Here is a 17461-nt window from a genome sequence, read left to right as displayed (position 1 = left end):
TGTGTGTGTGTGTGTGTGTGTGTGTGTGTGTGTGTGTGTGTGTGTGTATCACGTCTTCTTTATCCATTCGTCTATCAATGGACACTTGGATTAGCTCTATAATTTGGCTACTGTAAATAATGCTGCAGTAAACGTAGGGGTACATGTATCCCTTTGAATTCGTTTGGGTAAATAGTAGTGTGATTAGGGGGTCACAGGATAGTTCTATTTTTAATTTTTTGAGTCACCTCCATACTGTTTTCCACAGTGGCTGCACCAGTTCGCCTCCCCACCAACGGCACACCAGAGCTCCTATTTCTCTACATCCTTGGAAGGCAAGTGCCTTTAAACAGCAAAATGCAGTAGTTTCCATTTACTGTAGGCATCAGCAAAAATGTTTTTGAAGTCCATGAAGTCCCAAGTCTCCCTAGAGGTTAAAAAAAGTCAATACTCCTGGAAATTACAGCCTTTGAGATCAGAGCAAGTGAAGAAGGGAGCATAGTTCGGTGTCTTCAGAGAGGGGAGATGCTATTCCTTTGACTATCCACTCCTTCCCTCAACCCAGCCCCTCACCTGGCTCACAGTTCACCTTCACAGCACAGGGTAAGCATCACTCACTCAGAAACCCAGACCCTCCAAGCCTGGGTTGGAGGCCTCCAGCGTACTTTCTTCCCAACTCACATTTTTCCTGTCATTACATTGCACCAAACAACGATCTCCTGCTTACTTATCTAAATCCCTGACCAAACTTAGGATGGGAATTCCATGTCTCACTTGTTCATAGTTGCATCTCCTGCATTTAGTGCCTGTATTTAATGCCTAAATGCTTGTGGAAGGAGGGAAGGAGGGAAGGAGGGAAAGAAGGAAGGAAATACCCTTTTACTGAGGGAAATAAGCATCAGCGTGTGTAAAGGGAACCTCTGGCTTAATGTTGTGGACCCACCTACTGTGAAAGGAGTGTCTTCCAGAGAAAATGTCAGGGTGGAGTTTGAAGAAGTCTGCAGACGACCTGCTCATTTTGGGAGAGGAGAGGGAAAGAGGGCAGGATTAAGGGGCCTTGAAGTTATGGATTTCTCTCATTACATTAACTACAGATTGCTACAGTTTCACAGAAGAAAAATGTTAGAAACTTCCCAACTTACTAGACAGGCTTTTGTTTAAAAATGCATATTTTCAGGGATGTGAGAAAACAGTCAGAGTGTAACAGAGATTAACAAGGGTCCTGCTGCTAACTACTTCAGTCCTCACACTGAACAGATGGGGAAACTCAGGCCAGGGAGTTTGTTGCTGGTCGAGTCTGTTAGCTGCACAATTAAAGCCAAGCTCTGAGCAGCAGAGTGAAGTCAAAATGGCAGAGATTGTCCCTCGGGTCTATGAATTATAGTTCAATCGTCCTAGATGCATGGGTCCAGCCCAGCAGATCCCTTGTATTACCTGTAATTGTGATTTTTTTCTAAAGCAATTTACGCAACCACAATGCAGCAAAACACTCATTCGTTCATTTGTTCAGGGAGCAAACGGTTTTTCTGAGTGCCGACTCTGTGCCAGACACTAAGCTGTGTGCTGCGGATACAGTGACAAGACTGGCCACTGCTTTTCAGAAGATGACAATCTTCATTCAAGTGACTTAAAAAAAAAGTGGGATTTTTTTTTTTTTTATTATAGTTCACCCAATTCTTTCCTTGTGATTTATTTTACCCATGGGATAAAATACCTTGATGAGAACAGCTTGTCTTCTCTTATTGCTTCAGCCTGGGAGCCTATAAAAGAAAATGGAAATTTGGTATTTGTACCTGAGCCTCAAGAACAAGGGTCATTCACCATCAACTGTTATTGAGCAGTAAGAATCAAGTCTAAACAAGGGATTGGAAACAGAAAGGGACCTGAGCTTTTTCTGGGTAAGCCATTACTTAAAATCAAGAAACACAGTTCTTTAACACAAGGCTGCTTCTCTTCTATAGTATTTATAGGAAATACTATAGAGTATTTCCTGTGCTTGATTCCTTCCTACCGCCTCCACTAAGCTCCATCTCGGTCTTAAGTGCTCCACAGAACAGAGATGAGCTCTCCACGTGGCTGCATGGAGAAGGTTGGTCACCTTCCAGCTGCCTCTCTCATGTCCAGGGAGTTCCGAGATGCTTCCTGGGATTGGACATCTCAGTGCCTTGCCCTAGCAGATGACAGAGGAAACCTGCTCTTGCTGTATATCACAGAACAACACCTTCTGAGCTTTTGCTGCATCTTCCCTGCTGGCCTATAGCTACACGGGACCCAGTGGCATCCTGGGAAGACCTGGTGTGTTGGCCACATATCCAGGAAACCTGCGCTGTGGTATGCTGGTGTGCACAGCTGTAACACAGCCCTTGACCCTCCCCCAGAGCCAAGACCAACCAACTCTACCCTCTCTTACATATTCAGTTTCTTTTGCCAGTTTCCCCCCTAATCCTGCAAACATGCTATGATCTCTGATTATGCTTTTTCTACCCATTCCCTCATCCCCAAGTGGCAACCATGTGTTGGTCAGGATGAGCTGGGCTTTGCTGCCGAAACAATAAAACACTCTTCTTGGCTTTTAGCAGCAAAGGTTACTTCTTGCTCAAGCTAGATGTCCATCTGGGTCATCTGGGGCTCTGCTCACTGTAGTTGCTCAGAGACCCAGGCTGATGAAAGCTTCATCAAACCCTTCAATTTTATTTTATTATTTCTTTTAGAGAGGGAGAGAGGAAGAGAAGGGGGAGGGGCAGAGGGAGAGGGAAAAGAAGAATCTCAAGCAGGCTTCAAACCCAGCAAGTAGCCGGACATGGGGCTTGATCTTACAACCCTGAGATCGTGATCTGAGCCCAAATCAAGCGTCGGGCGCTTCACCGACTGAGCCACCCACATGCCCCTTGACAAACACTTCAGCAATTACTGTAGAGGGAAAAGGGGGTGTGGAAATGGCCAGCCCCTTCTTTCTGAAACATGTCCTTGGTCCTCCTGACATGATTCTGAGTTTTCTCACGATTCTCTGATTCTTCCCTCATCAGTCCAGTTTTCTGACTCATGTTCCCTCTTTGCCCTTTCCATGTAGCTGCTCCCTAAGGAACATTCCTTGGCCCTCTCCTAACACATATGTTCTCTCTTGGCAATTTCTTCCGAACTGTGCTTTCCAGTACCATCTCTGTGTGAATAATTTCCAGATCTGTATTCTCAGCCCTATTTCCCCAAGCCCCATTGTCAGCAGCCACCAACCTCCTCCTATTATCGCCTTAAAATCTCTCGTCTGAAAAGGAACTTTCTGTCTCCACCAAATCTACTCTTCCTCCCAACTCCCCTCTTTCTGTTGACACCTCTTCCTTTCCCCACGTTGAAACTTTCAAATTATTTTAGAGTGTGTCTAAAATCCATCCCCTGCTTTCTATTACTGCCCAAGTTCCTGGCACCTCTCTACTGGAGGACAGAAGCTCTTTGGCCGTATTTGCAGCTTCTCTCCATGACTCAAGGCTGCACATGGTACAACTCCAGGGAACACCATTCTAGGTAAATGGCACTCCCTCGAGTTGTACAATGCAGTGGCTCTGCAGGCCACACTGTGCCCATAGTAATCTGCCTACAGCTCAGCTTAAATCATGACATACCACTGTTCAAAACCCTTCCTTGGCTTCCCATTTCAACCTGAATGCCTTGGCTCCATCCCCCCACCCCCCCCCACAGGTCATGATGGAAGTCACTCTCCCACTTCTGAACTCACATCTTTCCTACACCAAGTAGTATTTTCTACCCTGCATCCTAGTGATTTAAGAATAGTTTTTCTCTCATGTACTTGATAAGTGAGAAGTTATTCTTACTTAGGGGTTAAATTAATAAATACTATTTGCTCCTTATGGTGAAAAAAAAAAAACCCAAGTCAAAATGGCTTAAGTTTTAAAAGAGAATGCATTGGCTCACATAAATGAGAATTGCGGAGGTTACATCCTACTGCTTCAGGCATAGCTGAATGCAGGGCTCAAGTGAGATCCTTGGGATTGCTTCCCTCTCTTTCCCCCCAGGAAGCGGAAATCACAGCAGGCCTGTCTGGCGGTAGCTGGAGTCAAGGAGGAGATGCTGCTACTGCTGGAGACTAGAAACATTCCAGCTTCTTCCTTTTCCTGTCCACTGGTGGGCCACTGGTGCCTCAGTTTGGCTGACCCTGGAGTCCAGGAAACACAGCCTGTAGGGCTCAGAGGGGAGCAGGGGAAGGGAAAAGGGTGTGTCTAAGACCAAACAGGTGGACCACCAGCACAAGTAACTCACTCAAAGTCATACAACAGTAGGTGGTGGAGCCTGTCTTGAACCATAGCTGAAGCTCTGAATCCTGCTACCCTCTGCTGCAGCCAGCATGAAAGGCCATTCCAGTTGGAGCATCTGTGTGAGCCAAGGCACAGGCGGGAAATTCTAGAACATGTATGGCTGCAATGCAAGGTGATTTCAGAGGAACAGTGGGGGAAGGGGATGCCCACTGTAAAGCCTTGAGGCCTGGCTCAAGAATTTGGTCTTTGTTTGGAAGCAAAAGGGAAGTTACTGAAGGAAAAGAAAGAGTTAAGATAATTTATTTACAGCTATAAAAATGTCAGAAACAGGAAGGAAATGCTTGGACTCTTTTCAGCAAAAACAAGGTACAAAGTGAAACAATCTTCAAGAATAAAGATTACAAATATAGTAGAGTTGCTTTTTTCCTAATTTTTGTATAGTTGCCATCTTTGATACTTATAAGAGAAATTAGGAATGGGCACTCGTTCGTTCATTCAAGCGAGGACCTGCTGTGAGCTGGGCCTTGTGCTGGGGTTTTTCAGTATGCCAACCAGAGTCCTTTGTTGGGTGATTCTAATATCTCTCTTCTGAAGTCGCAGGAGTGCCCTCCATGTAATGACATTTGGTCTGAAAAGAGATCTGTGGTCAACCAGAAAGTACATAAAAATGGTTGTTCACTTTGTACTCCTTTGTGGTTTTAAATCTCAAGGTCATAGCCTCTGGCTGGCTTTGAAGTTAAATGGTTTGAGCTCATTTGCAATGATATTGGCGGACTGTGAATAAATAAAGTGTGGACTGAAAAGGAAAATGCCTCCTGGGGAGAGGGAGATTGTGCGTTTTTGTGGGGTGAGATTGAGTTAGTTCTTAAGCCCCTTGACATTTCCATTTCTTTAATCACAAACTGAAGATTTTTGCTATTTAATAATAAGTTTATCATGGCCATCTTCCACAACACAGATGCACCACCTAAATGCCTGATTGTGAGCCATACAACATAAGGCATGTCACCAAGGGGACATCCTATCATATAAACTAAGTTTCTACAGATGGCTAGCTTTACAATTTTTAATCAACAGGCAATACATAAAAAAGTATGAATCCCTAGGTGTTTGGAAAATTTAGTTCAATTCCCCTCCCACGACATAACACTTGCAATTCATCCATTCAATGTTTATTAAGTACTCTATCTTCCATGAATCCAACAAAGATTGATTAATTGTCTATATGCATTCATCCTTGGATAATGGTGAACAAAAGAGATATGGGGTGGACTCTTCGTGGAGCTCGCATCTAATGGACGTAGGCTGTGTCCATGGTTTGGCCCCGATTGTGCTGTCAAAAAGCTCCCTCTTTAGCAGAGAAGACAAACTTATAACTGCAAACACAATGTGATGAGTGTATGAAGGTGTTCATTGGGAATGAGTGTCCAGAGAAGGCTCCTTTAAGAAACTAATGCAGCAGCTGGAACTTGGAGGGAGAACAAGTTTCCAAATACTCGGGGAAACATGTTTTGAGTACAAAGAGTGGCAGGATGCCGAGTTATGGAAATGTGAAACATCATTCAGAGTTTGTAACACAGAGCTCTGAGGGCATGGGAACAGGTACACAAAGCTAGGTCACACGGAGCCTTGTGGACCATGTTTTAGAGCTTGGATTTTATCATAAGGGGTATGGGGCAGTTGATAGATGTGAAACAGCAGTGACATGATTGGGTTTGCCTTTTAGGGAAACCATCCACCAGCATTGTGACTCCAGAAGCTACTAAAGAGACAGGATTGAAGGAACTTGGCTACTCCCTGGATGCAGGTGTGTGGGGGGGGGGGGGGGGGGGGGGTGGGGTGGAGAGTCTAGAAGTCTCCCAGGTTTCTGGCTTTTTGCAGCAGCCTTATTCAATCCCCAGGTTTCAGACTTTTCACACTAAACAACCAGACCTATCTGCCCTGAACAGATCTTTTGCCATGTTGCTTCTTTGCTCCAAAACTTTGAGTCAGTGTTTTTTACTCCAGAAATATGAACTTAAAAATTGCCTTCCAGGGCCTTTGTTGGTTCCCACTTTGAATCCCTCCGCTCACCTCTTTTCATGTTACACCACATTCCATTCCCTTCCCCACCTCAGTGCCTGGCATTTTCCCTTGAGATCTTCAGTGCACCATCCTCCAAGCTAGCTTAAGCTTCATCTCCCTCGTGCAGCCTTCTCGGGTCACTTTGTGCCTAACTGATTGCTGTCTCTTCATCTACTGCAGCTTAGAGTGAAGTACATGACACTAGAGTATGGTTTCACAAGGGCAAGGGTTTTTGTTTTTTTTATTCACTACTATATTCCCACACTTGGAACATGGTAGGTAGTTGATAAACATTTGTTGAGTGAATTAATGACTACTAAGATTCTCCATAGATATTTAAGAAATATAACATTATCAAGAAATAGAACACTCAATGAATTTGATCATTAAGTCAACAAGTATGCACTGAGTGATTGCTATGTGACAAGCATTGTGATGGTTTCTAGGTATTCTTTTTTATAGCCAGACTCTGTTTAGCCTCACCTCAAATTGGACCTAGAGTATGGCCTCAAGTACAAAGTAAGAACAAAATCATTGTCCTACAGAATAAAAATCTGGTGAATATTTACATTTTAACATACCTAAAAATCAGTAGGGAACAATGCAGATTTTTTAAAAAGAAAACAAGAATCTTAGATCTCTTCGATTTCAATATTTTCAAAATTGGATAATAGCAAACTTTGGTAAAGACTGGCAGCAATAGCAACCCTCAAACTTGGCTAATGGGGAGGAAGATTAGTACAATCACTTCAGAGAGCAATTTTCTGGTTATTAGTAAGGTGAAGGTGTGCTTGCAAGACAGGCTAGCAGTTCTACCCCTACATGGAAAAACAACATGCGCATGAAGATCATACAGTAATGCCACTTGCAGCATGGTTTGAAAGGAACAACCAAAAACAACCAAAATGTCCCATCAACAGCAGAGTGGAGAAATAAATTGTGGCATATCCAAGCAGTGGAATCTTCTGGAGCTGTGAAAATGAATGAACTTGAGCTATAATTATTCACATGACTCAATCTCACAAATGTTATATTTAGCTTTTAAAAAAACAAGTTGTAGAGTGATAAGGCAACATGATCCCATTTACATAAAGTTTAAACATGGAATATAACACATGATTTGTGAATTGATACATATGTAGAAAAAGTAGAAAATAGTTCTGAAAAGTAGAAAATAGGACCAACCATCCTGGTTTGTCTGCAACTTTTACTTTTTTATTACTGAAAGTTTCATATTTTGGGACCCTCCCCTACTTGCAGGCCCCAAGTTCCAGGCAAATCAAGACAATTGGTCACCTTACTTGAAAAAGAGAAACGTCAAGCTTAGAATGGTGATTACTTCTTGATGGAGGGAAGGAAATGGGATTGGGTAAAAGTACACTGGGTATAATTCAGCTGAATTTGTAATGTTCTCTTTTTTTAAAACTGGATTATGGGCATGGAGGTGTTTGTTATATTATTCTCCATTTGTATATCTGAAGTATTTCATAATTAAGAAAATCCCCCAAAATCTCCGCGAATGCTGTGGTAAATGCCACCCAGATTCACCTCTGCCTTTTGGGACTGGAGCACTCACTCTTCCAGACGCCCAGAGTGCTGGCAGGTTCACCATCTGACTCCCAGTTGAGTTTTGAAGTTCCTCAATTCCCAACTGCCTTTGTTTGCGTAGATCCACTTCACCTATAGGGGCAGCCTGCAGTCAGTGACCGACTGACACGTGCAGAAGGGCTCGTCCCTCTTTCCTTAATTTGGGACCCTTCTGAAGGACCATCCAGACTCTAGAGCTGCCTGTGGGATCAGCTGGGATGTCAGTTGTGACATCATCACAGTCCAGCTACTACTTCTGCCCAGTTGTGCTTCCTTCCCTTACAGGTGCTGACCTGAGAGCACTGCCCGATAAACATGATGCAATCAAATCTCCACCTCAGGGTCGATTTCCCTGGGGAACTTGACCTGCAATCCTGTCCTTCCAGAAAAAGACATAGATACAAAAAGAGAGAGAGATAGACTGAGATCACAATTAAATTGTCAATATAACCGCCCTGCCTCTGTTTTTTTCTTTATCACCTCCCACCCCTCCTTGTATCCCATTTTATTTTAAAATCTCAAGCCAACATGCTACACAGAATTTGAGGTGAGGCTAAACAGAGTCTGGCTATAAAAAAGAAAAAGAAACACTGATTAATTTTCAATGAACAATAATAAAATGATAAATTTTTTTCTTTTCGATAGAGGGATTTTGTGGGTTAGAGAACATTCTGGCACATGATATTTTTGTTGTTGTTTTGTTTTTGTTTTTTGGGGGGTTTTTTTGGCACATGGTTTTGTTGTTCCCACCAAATGAATCATTCGAGGAAGACAGGTGCTTTTCCATCTGAGCAGAGTTGGGTCACTCTGCGAATAAAATAAAACAGAGTCTAAAACGATATATAGCAAATCACTAAAAAAAAGATTCACTAACTTGTGTAATGTGGATAATAAATACTCTTAGGATAGAGAGAAGAAAATCAGTGAGATAATGCACATGGGGGCTTAGAACACAGACACAGAATACAAGTAAATGAGAAAAAGAATGAGCATCTCAAAGCAGTCCTCTCTATAAACTTAACGGTTCTTAAAGAAAGGTCAATCGTTTGATCTTGGACCACAACCTAAAAATTGCCAAGAGCACAGTCTACCTCATCTGTCAACACCATCCCCCCCAGTCCTGGCCTCCATAATCCCTCATACTCCAGAAGGACACGCACACAGAAGGACACACACACACAGGACACACACACACACACACAGAAGGACACACACACACACACACAGAAGGACACACACACACACAGAAGGACACACACACACAGGACACACATGCACACACACACAGAGAAGGACACACACACACAGGACACACGCACACACACACACACGAGGACACACACACACAGAAGGACACACACACACGAACACACAGGGCCAAAATTACCTACAGCAGTTCCTAAACCACCCGATACTATCTTAAGACTTCCTAGCCAAGTTCCCTGGGGGCAGACACTGTTTGGTACTGCTTTCTAAATTTTGCTGGCAGGAAAGGACCCTGGAAGCTAGATTTGAATCACAGCTCAGCCAATTACCAGCTGTGTGAACTTGTTCACGTACCACACCTCAATTGCCTCAATTATAAAATGAGAATATGGGACACCTAGGTGGCTTAGTCAGTTAAACATCTGCCTTTGGCTCAGGTCATGATCCCAGGGTCCTGGGATCGAGCCCCACGTCCGGCTCCCTGCTCAGCAGGGAGTCTGCTTCTTCCTGTGCCCCCTTGGCCCCCACTTGTGCACATTCTTTCTCTCTCAAATAAATAAATAAAATCTTTTAAAAAAATAAAATGAGAATAACACTTATAAGGTAGATATGAGGATTAAGCCAGAAAATGTTTCCAAAGCATTGAGTGCAATGCTTGGAAAACACACATAGGGTTTAATAAATGGTCGATTAGTTGAATTTTAAAAATTAAAAAATAACGACTCTGAAAAGGTGTAGGATCGAAATACATATTTCAATACTATGCAAATTATTTAAAACTGACTGTGATGTAGGATTAAAATAAATCTAGTGAGGAAAGAAGGGAGGAATAAACCTCACATTCTTACCAACCCATCTGTAGAAATGTTAAAATTAGAGCATTCTTATGACAGAATTGTCATGATAGTTGAACTAAATTGTGAGGGGGAAAAAATGGTCAGGTTCTGTGTAATGTAACAATTCCTATGAGAGTAATTAAAATCTGAAGTTCTGTTTCTTTTTTTAGAAGTGATGTCTGCTTGAAATGAGCTCTAATTGTCTCTATTTACACACTGACTGCAGAGCGCCCATCCCTCTGCAGACATCTCTGTAATTAGCTCCATTCAAGAACAAAGCAGTGACCATTTTTCAGCTGCTTTCTGGCTTTTGAGCTCAGGAGGCAAAGGAGAGTTTTTGGCAGACTTGCAAAATGGAATTTAAATCTGCCACAAAGCCGTCAGTTGCAAGGGTGGTAATTGCACAGTTTGTTACAATTGATTTATACAGGCTCCAGGGAAGAATGATCGTCTGGCTACAATTATCCAGTGAATAACGGTAATATGTGAAATTTTCCCTCCTTGGAATTTTAATGGCTGTATTTAGAATAATGTGGAACTGTTGACCTATTTCTCATACGGTGAATAAACCAGCTGATATTTGGGGGTGTCTCTTAATCACTCTCATAGACATCACCTTTTTGAAAATTCACTTTGATCTGCTTCACGTTCGGTATTCTGCACTTTTCAGGTGAACTTTCAATGAAAACATGTATTTAACTGAATTACACCTTGTAAAAGAATATAGGCAAAAGTTAAAATTGTGCTACTGGGCCCACAGAACTTTGAAGTGCCACCAAAATCTTTTACAAAGAGCCCATAGACTGAATTAGCATCCTCTCTCCCCCCACAACACACACACTCAGCTCAGAGGAAATGAAAAGTTTCCACTCAACTGTGTCATACACAGATAACCTATTTTTCTTGTTCCAGTTGATCTAGGAGTTTCTTTATGATGTGAATTTCATCCATCTACATTAGTGTGATTGCTGATATATTTGGACTATATCTGCTATTTTACTCTGAGTTTCTATTTTCATACTTTCTCTCCTATTTCCTTTTTCTCCTTTCCTGCCTTCAGCTCTCTTTTCCCCTCCTGGTTTGTACCAGTTTGTGAACATTCTGGTTTTATTCTTTTACTGGTTACATTAAACATTTGAACACAAGGGCAAAATATAACTTTCAAAGAAAACAAGGAATTAGCTATGTTTATTTTCCCTCCTAGCCCCACCCATTGTTATTTTTCACATTATTATCTAGAATTTTAGGTTCCATCTTGTCTCTAAATAAGAAAAAATAATTATTACTTCTATTTTTGCTGCCAATAACTATTTCTATTTTATAGGCAATAACTGTATTCCTCACCTTACTTGTGGATTTATTACTTGGGATTTTTCTTCTTTTTTTTATTGTTGTTGATTTTTTTCTTCTTTTTTTAAATTTTGTCAAGGAAGATCTTTGAATAATAAACTAGTCTTTGCCTGAAAATATCTATTTCATTTTCTCTTAAAAATTTTTTTATTATACTTACTTTTGGGAATGAGGAATACTTTCACATGATACAAACTTCAAGTGAGCTAAATGTTGTTTTAGTTGGGTATAGAATTCTAGATTGAGTGTTGCTTTTCCTTGGCACTCTGGAGACGGAGCTCCATTTATTCTTGCATGTTTCTGCTGATTAGAAGTTTTATATTGGTCCAATTATCATTCTTTGTAGTTTTTCTACAGTGGTTTTTAAGAATTTTCTTTTTTGGTGTTCTGCAATTATGCTTCTACATGGTATTTAAGAGTGGAAGTTTTTTAAAAAGTTGTCCTGCTTGATATGCCTTGATATACATTTTTATTTACCTTTGATAGGCCTTTTTATTCAGCAGACTTATGTCAGAGCCTTACAGTTTGTGCATCAGGTCTCTTTATTTTACTTTTAATTTCCTGTCACTTTATCTCTCTGTGCTGTATTTTGAATGATGTCCTCACTTTTAATCACTGATTTTTTTAACTGAATCCAGTAAACTATTTTACTTCTTGTGTCAATGACTACCTTTATATTTTCCAGAATTTTTTTAATTGGTGGTTTTTCATAGTTCTTTGCTCTTGATTATAACCCCCATCCTTTATCTCTTTCAAGATTTTAAATATAATTAAAAGTCCCTTGAGGGTTGCTGTATATCTATTTCTTTGAGTATACACTTTCTTATTTATTTGGTTTGTTGGCTATCTTTCATGGGTTTGGATCCCTGATTCATTTGTAAGTTTGTAGCCTCGGTTCTCACTCATTACTGTGGATGACTCTGTTCCTGTTCCACAGAAACTTTATTTTTAATCGTGACTGTATTTTTAAATGTAAAAATATATAAGATATCATTTTGATGTATCTGGGCTGGAAAGGAGATTCCATGTGCTCTTACTTCTCCATTATGACTGGAAATAAATTAATTTGATTTTTAAAAATCAAAAAGTATAAGAAAAGATAAGGCTGAAAAATATATGAAATGTGTTTGGATAGAGTTAAATAGGACACAATGAAAAAATTTATGAACAGATTATAGCTATAGGACATTTCTATATAAATCTGAAGATCTGTCTGTGTTGGAGTTATGTGTATTTAAGTGCAATATTTTTCCAAAGATAAATAATTGAGGATTATGAAGTCCTTTATTTATATTTTGAAGTCAACAATTATTGAATTCCTCTACCCAGAAGTGTACTAAGTGTAGTTATACAGAGACCAGTAAGTCTTAGTTTTGCATCTGTAAAATGGGGATCATAGTATATACCATGCAAAGCAGTTGTAAAGAGTAGAGTTGAAGATTATAAAGTGCCTCTGGTAACATGGTAAACATCTAATAAATTGGAGCTTCCCGTATTACTATTATCATCAATTGACACCGTCATCACGGAGATCATGTTGATTTGGGAGGACAAAAAGGGAAAGAAATATTTAAATACACAAAGACTTATAAAATGTAAAGAAGGGATGGGTCAAATGTGCTTGGGATGGCTGAGAAGCCTTTGAAGAGAAGACACATGAACTGGGTCTTGAAGATTGAGCAGGTGTTTGCCAAGTAGAAATACTGGAAAAAGTGGCAAACCATGCAAACTTGAAACAACACATTATACTCTGGGAACTGAAAACACTCGGGACAAGAGGAGGACACAGATAAGCAGAGTTGGAGGAAATACATTTGAAGAGGTGGGCAGGGGCCAACGAGAGAGGGAAAGGCATCTCAGTTACAAGCTGCAACAATCTGGAAAATAGATGATGAAGACCCCAATTTAACAAAGATGATAGGATAGAAAAGATGGCAACAGATTTTGAAAAACAGGAGAACGCATATACAGGACATGGTAACTAATAGAATATGGAAGTTCTAATGCCAGGAAGACCACTTACTAGCTGTGGGACCTACATAAGTTGTTTTACCCCTCTGGGCCTTAACTTCCTCACCTGTGAAATGGGGAGAAAAGCTGGGGCCTACCTCACGAGACCATACTGAGCATTAAAAGAGACAAGACACATAAAGCATTTAAAAGGGCACCTAATTTATAGAGACTATCAAGACAGGCTAACGATTATTTTCACATGGGAAGTGTAGGGTGCTGGAGGAGCCAGGAATGAAGCCCAGATTTTTCTGGCTTGGCAACTGAAGAGTTGCTGCTGAGGCTTCCGGAGCCTGTGACGTTGGGGAAGGAGCAGATTCACCTTGGAGTCCCTGACCATCAATGGCGAAGAGTCAAGCTATTGTGAAGCATCAGGTATACCAGGCCTCCGAGGAGTGAGTCATTTGCTTCATTTAGAGAACCGGGAGCTTTCTCCTGTACCCTGTGGGAAAGCAGGGTCCTAACACAGCTCAGGGAGTGAGCTGGGGGGCCGAAGTTAGAAACGTCCCCGAGGCCCCTGGGGGAATCTCTTGTCACCTTAAAATTACAACGAGAAACACAAAGGAGGGAGAGGAAGGAATTTGGGAGCATTTTAAGAAACAAGTCTACAAATAGTGGCATGTTGCCTAAAAGTTGAGAGAAGGAAACCATCCGCTATGAGATCAAACTCTTGATCCTGTGATTTTTCAGTTAGGAGTTTGTATATGTTTTTCTCTGCTAATATCATACTGTCATGCTGAGAGTCTCTTATGTTGCATTACTTTATGTCAGCTTACAAACACTTGGAAGGATAAGAAGAACAGATGTTATCTCCATTTTCCAGGTGAAAAAACAGGCTCAGGGAGATGCCATTTACTCAGGTCTCTATGGCTGGAAAACAGGCAAAATATGGACTCATGCCAAATATTTTTATTTCTAGTCCCTCTTACTGCTTCTCAATATGCATCTTTTTAGTGGGGACCTCTTTTTTCTCATCTCCTGATGTTTCTTTCCCATGAAAGGCACTCAGTCACTTAACACCCAGCCTCTCTCCCTTTCCCCACTCCACACTGGGGAGGTAGCAACTTACCTGATTGGTAAACTTAGGAAGAATTCCCCCCTCATTCCTCTTGGGAGGGAGTTTGCCTCCCAGAGCAAAGTTCCACTCTGTACTGCAGTGCAGGAGCTATGGGGTAGGCAGGGGGTGGGTGAAAGTGGAGGTTTTTTCTGGTTCATTTCTGCCTGGAATTTGGTGCTTGAAATCATTTAATCCAGGCCACGGGCCCACTAGATACCATAAATGTTACCTTCCCATCGCGTTTCTATTATGAATAAGGTCAATATTTTGGTTTCTATCTTTACTCATTGTTTTATTTCCCAACTTGCTCAGAGCCTGAACAAAGAATAAGGTTACTATTTATTGGGGACCTTCTACATATCTGCAACATTCTAGAGAGTCTGGAAATAAGAATGAAATCATCATGACCAAGCACTACAATAACCACAGGAATATTGCGTGACTCAGAAAATACATTAGATATCAACAGAAGTCAGCTTGGAGAATCCACTAATGGTACAAGTAGCAATTAATAGATGGAAATGCTGAAAATGAAACCCATTCTCTTAGGACAAAAATCAATGGACCAGATAACAAATTAACCTCTATTCACTGCTTAAGTCTCTGGGAGCAAAAATAAAATCAATATGTACCAAGTATGCAGTGGTTCTAAGAAAGAGCATCAGAAATGAAAACTAAGGTAAAGTATTAGGCTTATTGGGAAAAACCAATTTGTATAAAATAGGCTTATATATGACCTTCTTTACTTAAAAATCAGCTTAAGTTCCACTTCTTCAGTGCAGCTTGCCCAGAATAACCATACACAACTGTTTTTTTAGTGCTTACTATATGCTAGATACCTCCTGACACATAAAAATATACACAAATACATAGGTAAAGGCAGAATGTGGTTCTGTATGGAAGGAAGAAGTTTAGCAAATTTCTCAATTGGGAATGAAGAAGAATTTACAAGAGAAAGAAGACACTGTACTTTGGACCAGGGCTGGTGAGACCTTGAATGTATATTTGCAGACCCTGGTTCTTGTAGATTCAAATGTTAGCAGCACATTTCTGTTCAGGCCAGAATAGATACCCCATAGCAAATCCAGGAAGGAGCAGCTTGGTGTGTCTCTGGATCTTTCCACCTCTCTTGCTTCTCTGTTGGAACCGTCAAGAGTGTTTTGTCAATGGCTCATCCTTTGCTCACTATATCTGAGCCTCTGAGAATGTTCACCTCAGGATGCTTATTTACAAATAAAGATTTTATTTATTTGACAGAGAGAGACACAGCGAGAGAGGGAACACAGCAGGGGGAGTGGGAGAGGGAGAAGCAGGCCTCCCGCAGAGCAGGGAGCCTGATGCGGGGCTCGATCCCAGGACCCTGGGATCATGACCTGAGCCGAAGGCAGATGCTTAACGACTGAGCCACCCAGGTGCCCCACATTTAGTACTTCTAATAGTGATTTCTTCTTTTCTACTTCGGAATTTTGCTTGGATGCTCCTAAACATGACTTATACACTCTTCTACTAGGCTCTAAACTTCCTGGGGACAAGGATTGGGTCATATTAATTTATGTAGCCCTCCTAGTGGTGTGTGTACAGATTGTGCTCAATAAATATTTGCTAGATGAAAGACCGGTCACATTATAAGAGAACAAAGAACTCTAAGCCACCCTGAGATTTACTTGTTACTTTAACTTCCCATCAGGCTTACAATACTTCTGAGAATGCATTCATAGGGAGAATAAAGATGTCTTGCCATGGGCAACAGAAGTACTGGCAGCAGGAATTTTTTCCTAGATATCTAAAAAGTTTGCACATCACTTTAAAGTATCTACTCGTGGCTGCAGACAAATGAGGAATTCTTTAGTGCAACTAATCTAAAAAGGTTTTTACTTGTCAGAAACACCTTAGTTTTTTTAGGATTACGGGTCAATATTAAAAAAATGATCTTATGCTTCTTGATACATATCACCAACTGTTTTTGAAACAAGTTTTCTTGGTTTCTAACGCCATTAGAGGGATAAGAACATACCTTTCACGGCACTCTCTCCCTTCCCCAAGTCTAGGTAGTAATCTTTTTTTCCTTAAAGTTTTACTCACTTAATAAGTGAAAAAAACAAAGTTTATTGTTCTTTTCATTCTCATTTCTTTTGAGGCTGAGTGATTTCTCCTATTTTTTTAAAAGATTTTTAAAATTTATTTTGAGAGAGAGAGATCATGAGTGTTCATGAGCCGGGGGAGGTGCAGAAGGGGTGGGAGAGAGAGGGGGAGATTCCCAAGCAGAGTCCCCCGGAACAGGGAGCCTGACGTGGGGCTTGATCTCACCACCTTGAGGTCATAATCTGAGTTGAAATCAAGAGTCAGATGCTTAACAGACTGAGCCACCCAGGCGCCCCACGAATTTCTCCTATTAATGTCCTCTGCTCATTTTTATCCTTAGCAATCTTAGTGGTCTTCTTGCTAATTTGTTTAAATTTTATTACATAAAGGTGAAAAATATTAACCCCTGCCTTTTTGCTTGTTGTATATATAGTTTTTCCAGTCTATTTGTCTTTTGTCTTATATTTTTTTTTTATGTGAAGAAGTTTTAAATTGTGCGCAGTGAAATCTCTCACTCTTGTGATTCTTTCAATCGCTCCCAAGTTTGGACTGCCCCCCAGAAGTTTGATAAATATTTGTTTTATTTTCTTCTGCTTTTAAAAAAATGGTCTGAGTTTTATATATAAAGACTGAATCCATTTGAAATGTATTGGGATGCATGTGTGAGATAAAGGTCTAAATAATTTTTCTGCCAAATTGCTATTTCAATACCATTAATTGAATTATTGTTCTCTTCTGCATTATTTGGTGATACTTTGTGAAAAATCACATATTAAATTCTTCTATGCAATAGGGTCTACATCTTTTAACTTTATTCCAGTCCAATGATGTGTCTGATCTTGAAAGAGTACCACACTATTTCAAATATTGCTTTAGAATCTTCTACTTTGTAGGACTCTTCACTCTATGCCACCAACATTACTACTGCTTTTTGGAAGTTATTTTATATTTTATATTCACCTTTATCTATTGCTTCACATGAACTTGAAAATATTTTTGTCTTCTCCCCCTAAAAACAGTCA

The sequence above is a fragment of the Callorhinus ursinus genome, unplaced genomic scaffold (assembly GCF_003265705.2).
Source record: "Callorhinus ursinus isolate GAN/ISIS: 27379988/994484 unplaced genomic scaffold, GSC_fseal_2.0 scaffold14, whole genome shotgun sequence".
In the NCBI taxonomy this organism is placed as follows: Eukaryota; Metazoa; Chordata; class Mammalia; order Carnivora; family Otariidae; genus Callorhinus; species Callorhinus ursinus.
This window is presented reverse-complemented; position numbering follows the sequence as displayed.